Below are 15130 nucleotides of genomic sequence, written 5' to 3'. Positions count from 1 at the left end.
TTCCCTCCCCCCCACCCCCGAAGAGAAGTTCAACTTTAAAATTGCAACTTCTGGATGTTTTCTCCCCACTCTGCAACTTGTTCTAGTAACTGCAAGTAAGTGAACCCAAAGTGTCAGTTTCAAACTACCAGAGAAGATGGAATGTATGTACTTACCTATTTTTAAAAGATGTGATTGATCTAATGCTGTCAGAAAAGAACACGTGCCTTGTTCTTATGGTGCAGATTAAGCTGAAGTGAACCTAAAAATATCACTTTGTGACTGAATGTTTGTTTTTGCATTTAGCTCAAAGATCCTCTGGTGCCTCAATGAAAAAAATTACAAGATTCTTGGAGATAACATTGCCAACAAATCTTATCTGTGTGAGGGCCAGCTGTGTTCTCCCACTGCCTTCAGTAGCCTGCATAGGCAGTATGCTGTTCTCTGCGTGCATGTATTTGGATAAACACAGAATCTTTCAGATGCCTAGGAGCTAAGCAGCAGGAGTGGATGAAATTTCACTTGTTTCATAATCTACTGCTCAAGACTAACATTAATTCATGCGACAGGGATTACAAAATTACAAACAGAGGACGTTTAAGTGGGGAAGAAAATTAGAAAAGAACTAAACTGGCTCTGAGAAAACAAAGATCTTCAGCTCCATTCTCCTCTTACTGACATCAATTTTACACCAAATTCCTATCCCTGCTTGAGGTCCCATGAGTGGCTTACTACTGCATGAAGGGAAAGTCTGTGAGTGCAGGTTTTGTGGTAGGGCACAAGCCTAGCAGAAAAGCAGCAGAATCGTTTCCAGATAGAAACCTGAGCTATCAGCATCTCTCTTGAAAACCACAGTCAAATCTTAGGCATGCCACTGGTACAGCACATGGCCAAATGGGGCCTCAGTTCTGATTTGGGCCTCTGGGTGCTACTGTACTATAAACAACATGAGAGAAATCTAAGTGTGTAGCAAGCCGGTCTTCTCCCCCCATCACACAATTTGTCTCTTTCTGGGCAGTTGTATTCTGCAAACAAAGGCAAAAATAAACACTTCTTCAGCTCACCTAGACTACAGTTTATCCAGGCTTTCCTTCCTGCCCAGCTTTTCCCTGAAGAAATCTACTATGTTCTGTTTGCTGAGCATCACCACCTATGGCTTTCTTTTCCTCCTCTGCTTCCCCGCTCCCTGAGCCCAAGCAGGTTCCTAACCCTTCCCTTTGTAGGGCATGCTCCCGCCTCTCCCAGGGAATTTCCTGCTGCTTGTGCTTCTTGCAGGTCTCTGGCTCTTACATATCAAGTTCTTCCTAGCAGCTTCCCGCTACCTCCCTTACCAGGGAACTCCAGCTGTCACTCCCCAGAATCCTCCTGCTTCTGGCCTTTTTCTTTATTCTTGCGGTGCCAGCAGTGAGAGCCTCATGTCTGTACTCTCTGACTCTTTCATGACTGATTCTCCGGCCTAATTCACCCAAGCTGCTCTCCAACAGAAGCCAGCTGCCTTCTCTCATAGCCTACTTGGGGTCAGCTGACCAGGCTCAGGTCTGCTGGCGTTGCACCCTATTAAAGGGCCAGGATCATCTAGTCCAAGAGCTTCCCTACAGCGGGTATAACCCACACACCTAGGCGTATGGTTCACTGTCCCATGTAGTGACACTTAGACCCCATACACAGAGAAAGAAGGAGTCTCCCCTATGGCCTTAGCTGAGAGACAGCTGACATTTAGTTCAAAGTGCAGAGGCTCATGCACTAAGCTCCAGAGGTCACAAGTTCAAGTCCACCTGGGCGCGATTAGGAGGGTGACCATATCTCCCTGTCCCAAGTATGGGACAGGGAGATATGGGAGGGAGGGGCTGCTCCTCCTGGCTGCACCAAGCCCCAGGGAGATGGCTCTCCCCAGTCCCTCAGCCCTGGGGAAGTGGCAACCATGGGTACTTCTGGCCAGGAGCCCTGGAAAAGCAGCAGCTGCAGGTGCTCCCACCCCTAGCCCCCAAGAGCCTCGATATGGGACAATTCATTTTATTGAAAAAAAAATAAGCTGCAATCCATGTTAGAGACAAGGACTATAATAAGAAATATGATTAATTAATGCCTCCAGCCCTTGTCACATTTTTGTGTTACTGGAATGGCTGATTGTTATGAGAATCACCCTTGGGTATTAGGTCAGTGGGGCAACTAGGGACAAAACTAATGAAGTGCTTTCATTGTGCAGAATAAAAGGTGACATGCAATGGATATAATGCATTACTGCAGTGGACTTTGGCCTGATCCTGGAGAGAGCTGGCATGTTTCATGATGAAGAATTGCAAGATCAGGCTCCTAATGATCAGCAAAGCTGAACCTTAATGTGTCACTTAGCAAACCTCTTACAGGAGCTTAACATTCCAGTTTATTATGAAACTAGAAACTCCAAGGGACTAACGTACATACTGACGTCTATTCTCCTAATCAGCAGCTTGATTAGACCAAGCCGGTTACTAAGGAATGTAGTAAATTCTCCATCATTTGGAGGCTTTACATCAAGGTTAAATATCTTTCTAACAGTGAGACTATAGCTCAGACATAGGTTATGGTACATTTTTTTGGGAAGGGGTGTGTGTTAAATTTTGTTTTAAAGCATGGGGAAGACTCCCCCATGTAAAAGACTCATCTGGCTGTACTGGGGAGATACCCAAACTGTATGACTACAGTTACTTTGATCCCTTTGTCTAACATCTAACATCACTATTTAATGTCACAATAGAACCCCAAAACTGCAGTCAAGCCACTTGTGATGGGCTCTTTATGTAGACAGCCAGTCCTTCCCATAAAGCACTGGTTTTTCACCTTTTTTTTCATTTACAGACCCTTCGGAATTTTGAATGGGGTTGTGGACTGCTTTGGGAATCTCAGACACAGGTGGGGAACCCCGGGGATGCATGAATCACAGGTTGAAAATCACTATTCTATGATAAAGGAAATATTTCACAGACTCCTTAGACATAATCTGCAGAACCTTCAAGGTTCATGGACCACAGGTGGATAACCACTGGTGGAAAAACTTACCAGCTAAGAAGAGCTACAACAGATATCTAACAAACAATCAGAAGGAGTCGGACAGGGTGCATTGATTAACCATTGGCTATATCTGCCAGCAGGTGTAAATTCACTTAATTCAATGTTTTAATTTTATAAGGTACAGATATCTCTAATCCCTACAGGCCACCTACTCTGCCCTTATCTATTGTCAGTCTCCTGTGGGCAACACCTTTTTTTACCAGTACTCAGTCAGCTCCCCACCCCCTGATCTCAGCCAATTCCAAGGCTGGGGCTGCCGAGGTGTCGGTACTCAGTACCAGCAAGTACCAGCACACAAAAAAGCACTGCCTCTGGGCATCATACCATAACTGGCTCTTGAAGAATGATGTGAAGGAACAGAAGGTAGCAGGGCTTCAAGGATAAATCAAAGGAGCATGTTCCATCCATTAGGGGAAGTCTGGAAGAAGGCACACAGGTGCTTCTGGTAATGAGTGACTGTGATGGAGTGGGGGGAGTGCATGTGTGAGTCAGGCTGGATGTCTGAGGCAAACAGCAGCTCCCAGTGGCTAAGGATGACCCTGGGGCTACAACTGGCAGGTAACACCTCTGCCTGAACAAAGAGCAGGGAGGAGCTGAGCTGGGTTTTGAATCGGGGGCGGCAGTTAGAGGTTAGGAAAAGGGAGAGCTGGAAGGCAGCCAGCCTGAGGAGGGGGAAAGCCACACCCCAGAGGGGCACCCCTCGGGGTCTTCTCCCCAGGACAGGTTGGAAGGACTGTCTCTGGCTGCTGTACTGTCGCTTCTGTGAGAAACTGGGCATCTGTTGCCTCATAAACCTTCTGTTGTACCTGCTGAGTGAGAGTCACTCCTGCCAGCGGACGGGGTGCAGTGCAGGGGGACCCCTGAACCCCATCACAGTGACCAAGGCAAGAAAGATACAAAAGTGGGTAAACAAGGAGAGGCAGAGTTGTGAAAGCCCTCAAAGGACAACTAACACATTCTTTGATGTTGCAGTGAAGCTCTAAGGGGAACTTTTATGCAGGTCCAAGAGGAATATGCTCACTACTTAAAGGGAGCTTTTCTGTATTAGCAGTAGAGACAGAGTGCTGCTTTCCCAGAGCCACGACTTCATTCTAAGCTTATGGCTACACTTAAAATGCTATAGCAGCACATCTACAGCTGTAGCACTTCACTGTAGATCTTACAGCAAAGTGAGGTGCTTTCCCGTTGTTGTAGGTAACCCAGCCCCAAAAAATGGTAGTTAGACTGCTGGGTGAATTCTTCATTTGATCCAGTTCTTGCTACACCAGGCACTAGGTTGGCATAACTATGTCACTCAGGACTGTGGACTTTTCATATTACTGAGATGTAGTTAGGCCAATGTGAGGAGCTGATATACATATTCGGCACCTCATTAGCATAACGGAGGCCAGTCGCGCTTTGAAATTGGTGCTTTCAAAATGCAGACTGGCGGTATAGACACAGGCGCTTCGAAATGAACCCCACACATCAAAATTCCCTTATTCCCAATTAGGGGAAGCAGGGGGTGGAGCTGAACTGGGGCCATGTGGCCCTGCAGGGCACTGAGGGGGAGCCATGTGTGGGGGAGGGGAGCCAGGCTGCATGGGGTTTGAACCGGGGAGGTGGGTGTTGAATCAGGCCATGCGGGGCAGGAGGGAGTTTGAACTGCGGACATCCAGGGTGGGGAGGAGGCTGAATGAGGGACAAGAGGAGCAGGATTTTGACTTGTGCTCAACTTGTGTTACTGTGAGTTATGCACAACTTGAAATCGCACATTTTGAGGGATTACTGTATTGCTGTTCTGCCCTCTCGGAAACATCTTTTCTGATCTTCAACATTCTGTTCTCTTGGACCAACTTCAGTGTCTCCTGTGTGATCCACTTCTTATTGATTTTCTCTTCTTCTGGAACAGTCTGCTCAATTGCCTCGTCTATCGCTGAGGCTATCCCTTCAACTCTCTTATCTAGGGCTTTCTCTGTGCCCGCATTCCTAATCTTCTCTTTGAGTGCTGCTCTGTACGCATTCCCTATTTCTTCCTTGCCTAGCTTTACCATATCTCTTCTTTTCTTAAACTTTCTATTGAGTTTCATCTTGATGTTTGTGATCACTCGACTGTGGTCTGAGTCTATATCAGCTCCTTGGAAAGGTCAGCACTGCTTTACTGACGTTACCCATCTTCTTCTTATCAAGATCATATCTATCATGTTTTTGGACTTCTTGTCATCTGATCACCATGTCCACTTCCTACAGTCCTTTCGTTGGAATCTCATGATGCAGATCACCATCTCGTGCACCATAGCAAACTCTATGTTCCTTGTTTGTTTCTTTCTTCGTATCCAAACTTTCCCATGACTTTCTCCCCACCTTCGTTAACTGTTCCAACCTTCACATTCCAATCTTCTCCAATGATCAACACATCTTTCTTTGCTATCTCCTCCAGTATCTTTGTCAAGTCTTTGTAGAATAGCTTGAAAACTTCCTCTGTACTGTCCCACATGGCTGCATACAGCTGAACGACTGAGATGTTGATTAGTTTTGCTTCAAATCTCTCTACGCTCATACTTGCACTCACCACTTTGTACCCTAACAGTGCTCCTCTAGCTTTTTTGTGCTAAGAAGGAATCTGACTCCTGCCTAATGCTTCGTTTTGTTCCCTGACCAAATGACTTAGCAACTGCACATCTCTCCTATTGCTGTCCAATGCATCTCCAGTAGTCCAAGTATTTCACATCGGTATCTCTCCATCTCCTTTCGAAGCAGCACTAATTTTCCAGTTGCCCACACTGTTCAGACAGTCCATGTTCCAATTGATAGTATATGTGTTAGTTGTAATTTTCTTTTGGTAGCCAACTTATTGACCCAACCCTGATTGCTCAATTGGTGCTGCAGGTTTTCTTTATCCGGGCAACGTCTGAGCTGGCATCTTTTATCAGTTAGTCGTACTGGCATCAGATTTAATTTGTATTGTTGTTTCGTGATCAGCACATTAACACTCATCTGGCCAACCCTCCTCCTTTATCCAGGCTTGGGACTGGCATGGAACCCCCTAGAGGCTTCATGGTGGATTTAAATTAATTACAGCAGACTGGAACAATTACAACCCAGACAGAGATCATACAGGCAAACAGTAGGAAAGCGAAGACAATCCTCAGAATGGGGATTCCACAACCTCAGTTATTGATAAGTAGTTTCTTGCCAGATGAAATGCTGTTAACTATGTTTTCTTTACCCATCTTGAGGTCTGCTTTTTCTAATCTGATGACAATAGGTGGCATTAGGATGGGGTCCTCCTGGTGTGATGCTATTGTAATGAAATTGAGATGGAACGTGAGTATGTGACTTCATGCTTCCCAATTAATGGCTGCTGTTTTTTATTCTGGCTGCCAAGGAAGGCTCTAGTCCTATAAATAAGGTTATAAAAAAAAACATATTTGTTATACCATTAAACTGCCAGGCCACCACTCCCAACTATGACTTCCCGACTCCCACTCTGGCTGTTTGGTACAGCAACACCCTTGGTTCTGCCACATCAGTGAGTACAGGATTTCCGAGACACAACCTGTATTTTGCACTGGCAAGAACAGTCCGGGAATATGGTGCCTAGTTCTGGTGTTCCCATGATAGCCCAAGACAGTTAGAACTATAGTTTTACTTATCAGAAGATGGGCTAGTCTGCAGGGCTCTATCCCACTCCACCTCTATCATCAGTGTTGTGTAGTCAGCACAAAGGTACGTTAAGTAAAAGTAACAGGGTTTTTATTTAACCATATGAACAATACAATATAACTCTATGAAGAAAATAGGACTCCCTGTAACACACGAGAAGAGAAGTAGATAACGACTTGGATGTTAGCCTGATTCAGACCCTCACAATGAGATTACAAGGAAAAGGTGAGAAAACAATACAATGTCCCAGATGAGAAGTAGGACCCAGGGATTAACCTTCAGGGATGTTGGGAACTGGAAACAGGAAATGTCAAGTGGGGTGTGGACTTCCTTCATCTTCTCTCTTCCATACTTGACTCTCAGTCCTGTGTGGAGAATGCCTAAAAGAAATGACCTACAGGTGTGTGTGTATGTGAGGTTTTTCTGCAATAAAGTAAAACAAAATAAAACAAAATTAGACTAGCCTATGAGGCCTAGCTGTCCTCTGAGTGCCATCCTAGCTACCACGTAGCTTTCCTCAGATCCTCTGTCAGACTGGCCTACGAAGCCTAGCAGCATGCAGCTGTTTCCCTAGCTACCAGGAATGACAGGGGACACTAAAGAACAAAGCAGAGGAAGCCCTGAAGTGCGTGTCCCACTCCTTTTTATAGGCTCTTGTCTCTGGGCAGACTAGAGTCATTTTCCCGTCCCAGTCTTCCCACCTTAATCTTCCTGCCTTATTTGAGCGTAGGAGATGAGACCACGTTGGCAGCCATGTTTCCAAATGGAAGCCACTTGTAGAATCCATATTGCAAGCAAGGACAAAATGGAGTTTATCTAAAAACAAAAGAAAAGCCATAAACCTCCAATTTAACTCTAACGCCCACTGCAAAACTGATATGGACAAATCAGAGATGATTCAGAAAAGAGCCACAAGAATGATTAAAGGAATAGAAAACACACTTTAGAGAAGGATTCAAAGAGCTCAATGTGTTTTTCTTGGCAAAGAAAATGTAAAGGGGTAAACTGATGACAGTCTAGAAACACCTGTATGGTGAGCAGTTATTTAATAATTCAGTCAAACAGAGAAAGGTATAACATGATCCAGTGGCTAGAGGTTGAAGCTAGTCAAATTCAGACTGGAAAGAATGCGTAAATTTTTAAGAGTGAGGGTAGTGAACCACTGGAACAATTACTTACCATGCATTGTGGTACATTTTCCATTTTTGACTATGTTTAAATCAAGACTGGGTGTTTTGCTAAATGATACAGTCTAGGAATTATTTTGGGGGAGTTCTGTGTGCTGTACTACACGGGTCAGACTAAATGATTGGTCCTCTCTGGCCATCGAATCCATGAATCATCACTGAACAGCCAGTCAGCCACACTCCAGTGTGCCCTTAATTGGTAGATGTGGTGTACATAGACTTTAGTAAGGCATTTGACATGATCTCACATGATCTTTTTACCATAATAAACTAAGCAAATACAGCTTAGATGGGGCCACTATAAGGTGAGTACATAACTGGCTGGATGACCATTCTCCAAGAATAGTTATTAATGGTTTGCAGTCACCTGGAAGGGCATAACAAGTGCAGTTCTGCAGGGATCTGTTCTGAGACCAGTTATTTTCTAGATCTTCATCAACAATTTAGATATTGACATACAGAATATGCTTATTAAATTTGCAGATGATACCAAGCTGGGAGGGGTTGCAACTGTTTGAAGGATAGGGTCCTAATTCAGAATGATCTGGACAAACTGGAGAAATGGTCTGAGGTAAACCAGATGAAGTTTAATAGGGACAAATACAAAATTCTGAGGAGCAAAGGGACTTCCAAACTTCCAAGTTACCCTGGCACTTAGAAGTACCGGCGGGTGAGCCACGGCTAGATGTGAGCCAGTACTTTGAAGTTGCTGGGAGCGGGGGAGTTTGCTTAATGAAGTGCTGCATGTGCAGCTCCGCACTTCATTAGTAAACTCCCAACATCCTAATTACCATCCTTCCTTGGAAGGAGGGTGGTAGTGTAGACAAGCCCATAGAGTGAGAAGCAACTCTCTAGGAAGAAGTACTGTGAAAAGGGACTCCATGGACAACAAGCTAACTATGAGTAAACAATGTGACACTGTTGCCAAAAACAGCAAACAAGATTCTGGGATGTATTACCAGGAGTGTTGTGAGCAAGGCATGAGAAGTCATTCTTCCGCTCTACTCAGCGCTCATTAGGCCTCAGCTGGAGTGTTGTGTCCAGTTCATGAAAGATGTAGAGATATTGGAGAAGGTTCAGAGAAGAGCAACAAGAATGTTTAAAGGTTTAGAGAACGTGAGCTATGAGGGAAGACTGAAAGAACTGGTCTTGTTTAGTTTAGAAAAAGAGAAGATTTAGAGGTGACATGACAGCGGTTTTCAAATATCTCAAAGAGGGTCACAAGGAGGAGGGAGAAAAATTGTTCTCCTTGGCCTTTGAGGATAGAACAAAGAGCAATGGACTTAAACTGCAGCAAGGGAGGTTTAGCTTAGACATTAGGAAAAAACTTCCTAACTCTCAGGGTGGTTAAACACTGGAATAAGTTACCTACGGAGTCTGTGGAATTTCCACCCGTGGAGATATTTAAGAGCAGGTTAGATAGACACCTACTGGGGATGATCTAGATGGTGTTGGTCCTGCCAAGGGGGCAGGGAACTGGACTCAATGACCTCTTGAGGTCCCTGCCAGTTCTAGTGTTCTATGAATCTATGCTTAATTCACCAGCATACAGTCAGTTAAAGCAGCTACTTAGAGATAAAGGACATTAAACTGCCTCACATAACATTTTGACCTAAGGGTACCACCAGGGAAGGAAGAAACAGGAGAAAGTAGACAGGCAACTACAAGGAGAAGAGAGAGCTGAAAGAATTTAGCTTTGATAGATAAAAGGATGAGTTCTGAAAATGTGCTATGCAGAAAGTTTTGAAGAGTTTACAGTAACAGAAATAAACCTCCCAGACCTAGATCAAATTCCCCAGAGAGAGGAACATATACTATTTCAACTGTTCATGTTGCAGAGAGCACATAATTAAGATGATCTTGTACTAAACCTATAATTCTGGCTATGGTAATATTAAAACCAAATTCAAGAAATAAAAGTTAAAGAAGAGCTCTCGCTGACTACGGTTTCACCAGGTACCGTGAAAAGTGATAAATAGGCCAGTGAACATTCATTCTTAAACTCCTCATTGTTGTCTCATGCAGTTTAATGGGACTAGTTGTGAAAGTAAGTCTCACATGAATACGGATGCATGAGCTGGACAACTGTTTGCAAATAGATAACAAATGCAATTGTTAGAGGTAATGGAGAGATTTTGCAAATAGGTAACAGATGCAATTGTTAGAAGTAATGTTAAGTATTTTTTTCTGGGTATCTGATTTATACAGCTCAAGCAGCTATCTCATCTTTAAAAGGTTGGTCATGAAAATTGGTTTTATGCTGGATGGTGGCTGAGGGAAAGGAAAAAGCTTGTTTTGTTAAAACAGACATGAACATTCCTTTATATATGACAAGCTTCAGAGAGGTAACCATATGAGTCTCTTTCAGCTGTAGCCCCCCTCCCCGCCCCCCCCCCCCCCAATGTATGGGGAGCCTCTAGCTGTTCCTGTGTGTGGCAATCTGACTTTAGAGACTACAACTCCCATGAAGCTTTGGGAAGGAGACGGGGCTTTTGGAGAGTCTGGAAAAAGAAGATGGTGGTCTCCTGTTGTTGGAGCATTAAGGCTGATGGAACAGACTGCTTCAAGGCAAGCATGAAACTTTCTCCCAGCTAGTAACTGCTTTGGGGAGCTGCAGCCTGCTAATGAGAGACCCTATGGGAAAGGAACTTCATATGTGTCTGTTAAAGTGCTGCAGAGGCCAGCTCCAGGTCAGAGGACCTGGTCTGCTTGTTACTTTGCCTGGATTCACATGCAGAACCCTCACCAAGGTGTCTGCAAGTCAGTGAACAACAGCCGCATGCCAATGCAAGCCAGAACCCAGAATGCTGATAATTAAAGAGCGTACACTCTGGGGAAGGAGAACTGAGGGCTATGTAATGGCCAGTCATGTTTCATTCATTTCTGTGTACATTGATAATTCCATTCATTCACCTTTAGTCTATAACCCCATCTCCTTAAGTTGTGAAGTAAAGGTGTGTGTTGATTCTTATGTGGCCTATTAGACATATACTATGTATACTGTTTGGGAGTTAAATCCAGATTGTAACTGAAATAAGTTTCCTAGATGTTTCCCAAGGCACACCATTAAGTGCGTACAGGGGCCAACCAGGTGGAGGCACCACCATTTTACAGAGCTTTAAAAATCAGGGGTGGAAAGGGGATTCCCAACTATCCAATATCACCACTGGGACACTCAGGATCTCCTTTAATACTGAACCTATCAGGTGCATAGACACACAACTGAGCGCTGCCTGCTCCCGAGTAACCCAAGAGGAGAGAAAAGGGGTTACACAGCAAAAGTGAGTTGGGTGACATCTTAAAGACTAACAACTTTATTGAGCCCTATGCTTATGCCATAATACATTTATGAGTCTTCAAGGTGCCACCAGACTCCTTGTGGTTTTCTCATATACATTGGTATTTTCATTGACCCTGCCCTAATCCTCATTAACCTCTTTTTAAGTTGCTTCTGAGACCCTCACCCTTTATATGGAATTAACAAAAATCAGAAAATCATTCTCTTTCTCTTATTGATACTCTTTTGAGAAGGAAATAGAGAAATAATCGAGTTTTTGGAAATGTTCTCTTTCTTTGGGAAGCTGCTTGGCTCACACATCCCTCCTTCATAGATGCCAGTGCGAAAAAGAAAAAGAAAAGATGACCCCAGAGGCAGTTTGAGCGAAAGTGAAAAAAAAATCACATATCAAGAAAATCTGTTGAAACAAACCTGCCACAGACAAAGATGACACTTCAGCAGGAAACTGTTGGCACATGTAGCTCTTTTATTTGGCCCAGTGGAGGTATTTCTTGTAGGGAAGGAAAACTATGCAACTGGTGGTTTTGACAGTTGTACCTGTGAAATCCGGTATACTCTGGTCTGGCAACATCAGTGGTCTACCAGGTGAAGTGGCCTGAAGCAGTGGGGGAGTCACTGACGTCCATGGGGCTGGCGAATGTCAGACTGACATCGGCCAGAGATCCTCTGCTGGGGCAGGGCAGCAATGGGGAAGCCATGCACACAGGGCACCAGGAAGCCACAGCCAAGGAGCCATGTGGCTGGAGTACCAGGGAGACACAGCTAGGGAGCAGCGGCTTGGATCCCAGCCCAACCAGAGCCACTGTGGCAGCAACAGTAGGGCTGGGAGCCAGGGATGCAGCAGTGACGGGAGGGCTGAGGGGTTGGGCCACTGAAGGGGGCTGGGGCAGTTCTGATCTTCCGCCAGCAAAGGCACAGAACCAGGGAAACAGCCCCCTTACAGAGCAACACAGAAGCTGAACCAACTCAGCTTTGGGAGGGCTTGGTTGTAGGGATGTACGAGTACTCAAGAACACTGCCCTCAACACCCCAAATAAATCCACCTCACTCTGCATACCTTACTCATCATTGTCGGACACGATGGACTACCTATATACTCTGCATAAAAGTTTTACACAGAGAAAGCTCATAGGTTTGCCTGCTGTATTAATGAATGAGAGAGATCCAAATCCATTGCTCCCCTCAGGTAAAAATTGTTTACACTAGGTTTGATGATAAATAAAAGCGAGTTTATTATGTATGAAAGGTAGGATTTAAGTGATTGCAGGTGCAGACAGATCAAATAAGTTACTACGCGAAAATAAACAAAATACTCCTGCGAATTCCAATGCACTAAGACACTGGTTAAATGCAAATTTGTACCCTACAGTTTTTATAATTATCTTTTTCACAAGCTAGGCAATCTACTAGCTGGCTTAAGTGTCTCACAATTAGGCGCATTTTCTAGACCCCTGATAATTTGCATTGCTCCGTTCTGAAACTTTTCCAACTTTTCCACGTCCTTTTTAACATATGACCAAAAAAAATGGACCAATTATACCAGCAATGGTCTTGCTAATGCCATATAGAAGTAAAACCAACTCCTAACTTGATAGTCCTGTGGTTACATGTGCAAGGGTCATGGTCAGTCTCTCAGCTACAGCCTATCACTGGGATCTTATGTTCAGCTGGGTATCAACTATTATCCTTAAGTCCTTTGCTGCATCACTGAATTTTAGGATACAGTACCCTACCTCATAATGTGCTCCACTATTTTTGTTCCTAGATGTATGACTGTGTTGTTGAATTGAGCTTGTCAGAGATCAAGTGGCACCTTGTAGGCTAACAGATATTTTGGAGCATAAGCTTTCGTGGGCAAAGACCCGCTTCGCCAGAGTTCTGATGAAGTGGGTCTTTGTCCATGAAAACTTATCCTCTGAAATATCTGTTAGTCTATAAGGTGCCACAGGACTTCTGGTTGTTTTTTAGATACAGACTAACTCAGCTACCTCTCTGATACTTATCAGAGGTCAGTTCACTTCAATTTCTTCTCTGTGGTCCACCAAGGTCACTCACTTTTAGGCTCCTGAGCCGTCACCCCCTTTGGCACAGTTTCACATCTCCTGTCCAGTGTTCTTCCTGACTACTTAGTTCTCTGCTTATATCATATTATTCCCAGCATGCCAGACTGCCTTCTGCACTTTACTTTCCCCAGAGGCTGTGAACAGCATAATTATCCGTCGTTATAAGTCACATCTCAGCCTCTTTAGTCAAGCTCATCTATTCTCAAAGGCTGGGTCTACATGTGCCCCTTGCTTTCAAAAGGGGCATGTTAATGAGCCTATTCGAAAGCTGCTAATGAGGTACTGCAATGAATATGCAGTGCCTCATTAGCATAATGGTGGCTGCAGCGATTCGAAAATGAGGCTTTTCGAATCGCGCGCTGCCCGTGGAGACGGGACCTTCCAAAAGCACCCCACCCCCATTTTCGAAAGCCCTTCTTCCTATCTGGTGATCAGAAGAAGGGCTTTCGAAAACTGGTGGGGTCCTTTTGGAAGGTCCCGTCTCCACAGGCGGCGCGCGATTCAAAAAGCTGTACATTCGAATCGCCACAGCCGCAATTATGCTAATGAGGCGCTGCATATTCTTTGAAGCACCTCATTAGCATCTTTCAAACCTGCTAATTCACATGCCCCTTTTGAAAGGAAGGGGCATGTGTAGACCCAGCCTACAAGAAAACATATTAAAACAAAGAACCCATATGCATAATAATAAGCTTACCGGCGATCACCCCCCCTCAATGCAAGTAATGAACTTGCTCTGTGCACACCCTTCAAAATCCACCAAAGGATTTTGCAGTGGTTACAAGTCCATAACAAACACATGGACTGGACAAATCAGCCTGTTTCTTTATACAGTCTGTGCCTTTGGTCGTTAGATTCTGGGGACATGTAATCAGATGGTTGTTTCTTCCTCAGGACATAGCTTCACAAGGCTGGGTTTTTGCATAACCTGGGGTGGGGAACAGAAGCAATTACCCATAAAGGCCACTTCACATATAGGCCGTGTCTACACTAGCCCCAAACTTCGAAATGGCCACGCAAATGGCCATTTCGAAGTTTACTAAGGAAGCACTGAAATGCATATTCAGCGCTTCATTAGCATGCAGGCAGCCGCGGCACTTCGAAATTGATGTGCCTTGCCGCCGCGCGGCTCATCCTGACAGGGCTCCTTTTCGAAAGGACCCCACCTACTTCGAAGTCCCCTTATTCCCATCAGCTCATGGGAATAAGGGGACTTCAAAGTAGGCGGGGTCCTCTCGAAAAGGAGCCCCGTTGGGACGAGCCGTGCGGCGGCGAGGCGCGTCAATTTCGAAGTGCCACGGCCGCCCGCATGCTAATGAAGCGCTGAATATGCATTTCAGTGCTTCCTTAGTAAACTTCGAAACGGCCATTTGCGTGGCCATTTCGAAGTTTGGGGCTAGTGTAGACGTAGCCATATTGTCACAAAAGACCATTCTTATCTGCCACGTTGTTCAAAATAGGCCTTTGATCATTCAAATCCATAGTAACACCTACTCTGTATTTAACATAATGGACTCCAAAGATACTCAGTAAGGTTTTTCATGGATATAGTAAGAAACTGCTGTATCTTTCAGAGACCACCTACCAAGTAATACAGGTGGATCTATGGAACTGGCCTGTACCATTTATTCTTTACTATTCCACCAACATTAGGCAATCTGCAATTTTATATTTTCTTCCACTTCACTGAGAAAGGTACTGTGTAAATTGAGCCAAGAGTCCATAGGACTCCACTAAAAACTACCCCATTGGATAAGGATTCCCTATTTACTTTTAATTTTTTTTTAGATGATCAGTTAGTCTATATTAAAAGAAATAAAATGACCATACTGATTTTGTATAATCCTATTTGTTTGAACAGGAATGTCATGCAGGACTAAGTCAAATGTCTTAGAGAACTCTTACTA

This window comes from Carettochelys insculpta, chromosome 6, assembly GCF_033958435.1.
Source record: "Carettochelys insculpta isolate YL-2023 chromosome 6, ASM3395843v1, whole genome shotgun sequence".
Lineage (NCBI taxonomy): Eukaryota > Metazoa > Chordata > Testudines > Carettochelyidae > Carettochelys > Carettochelys insculpta.
Note: the sequence above shows the minus strand (reverse complement) of the source record.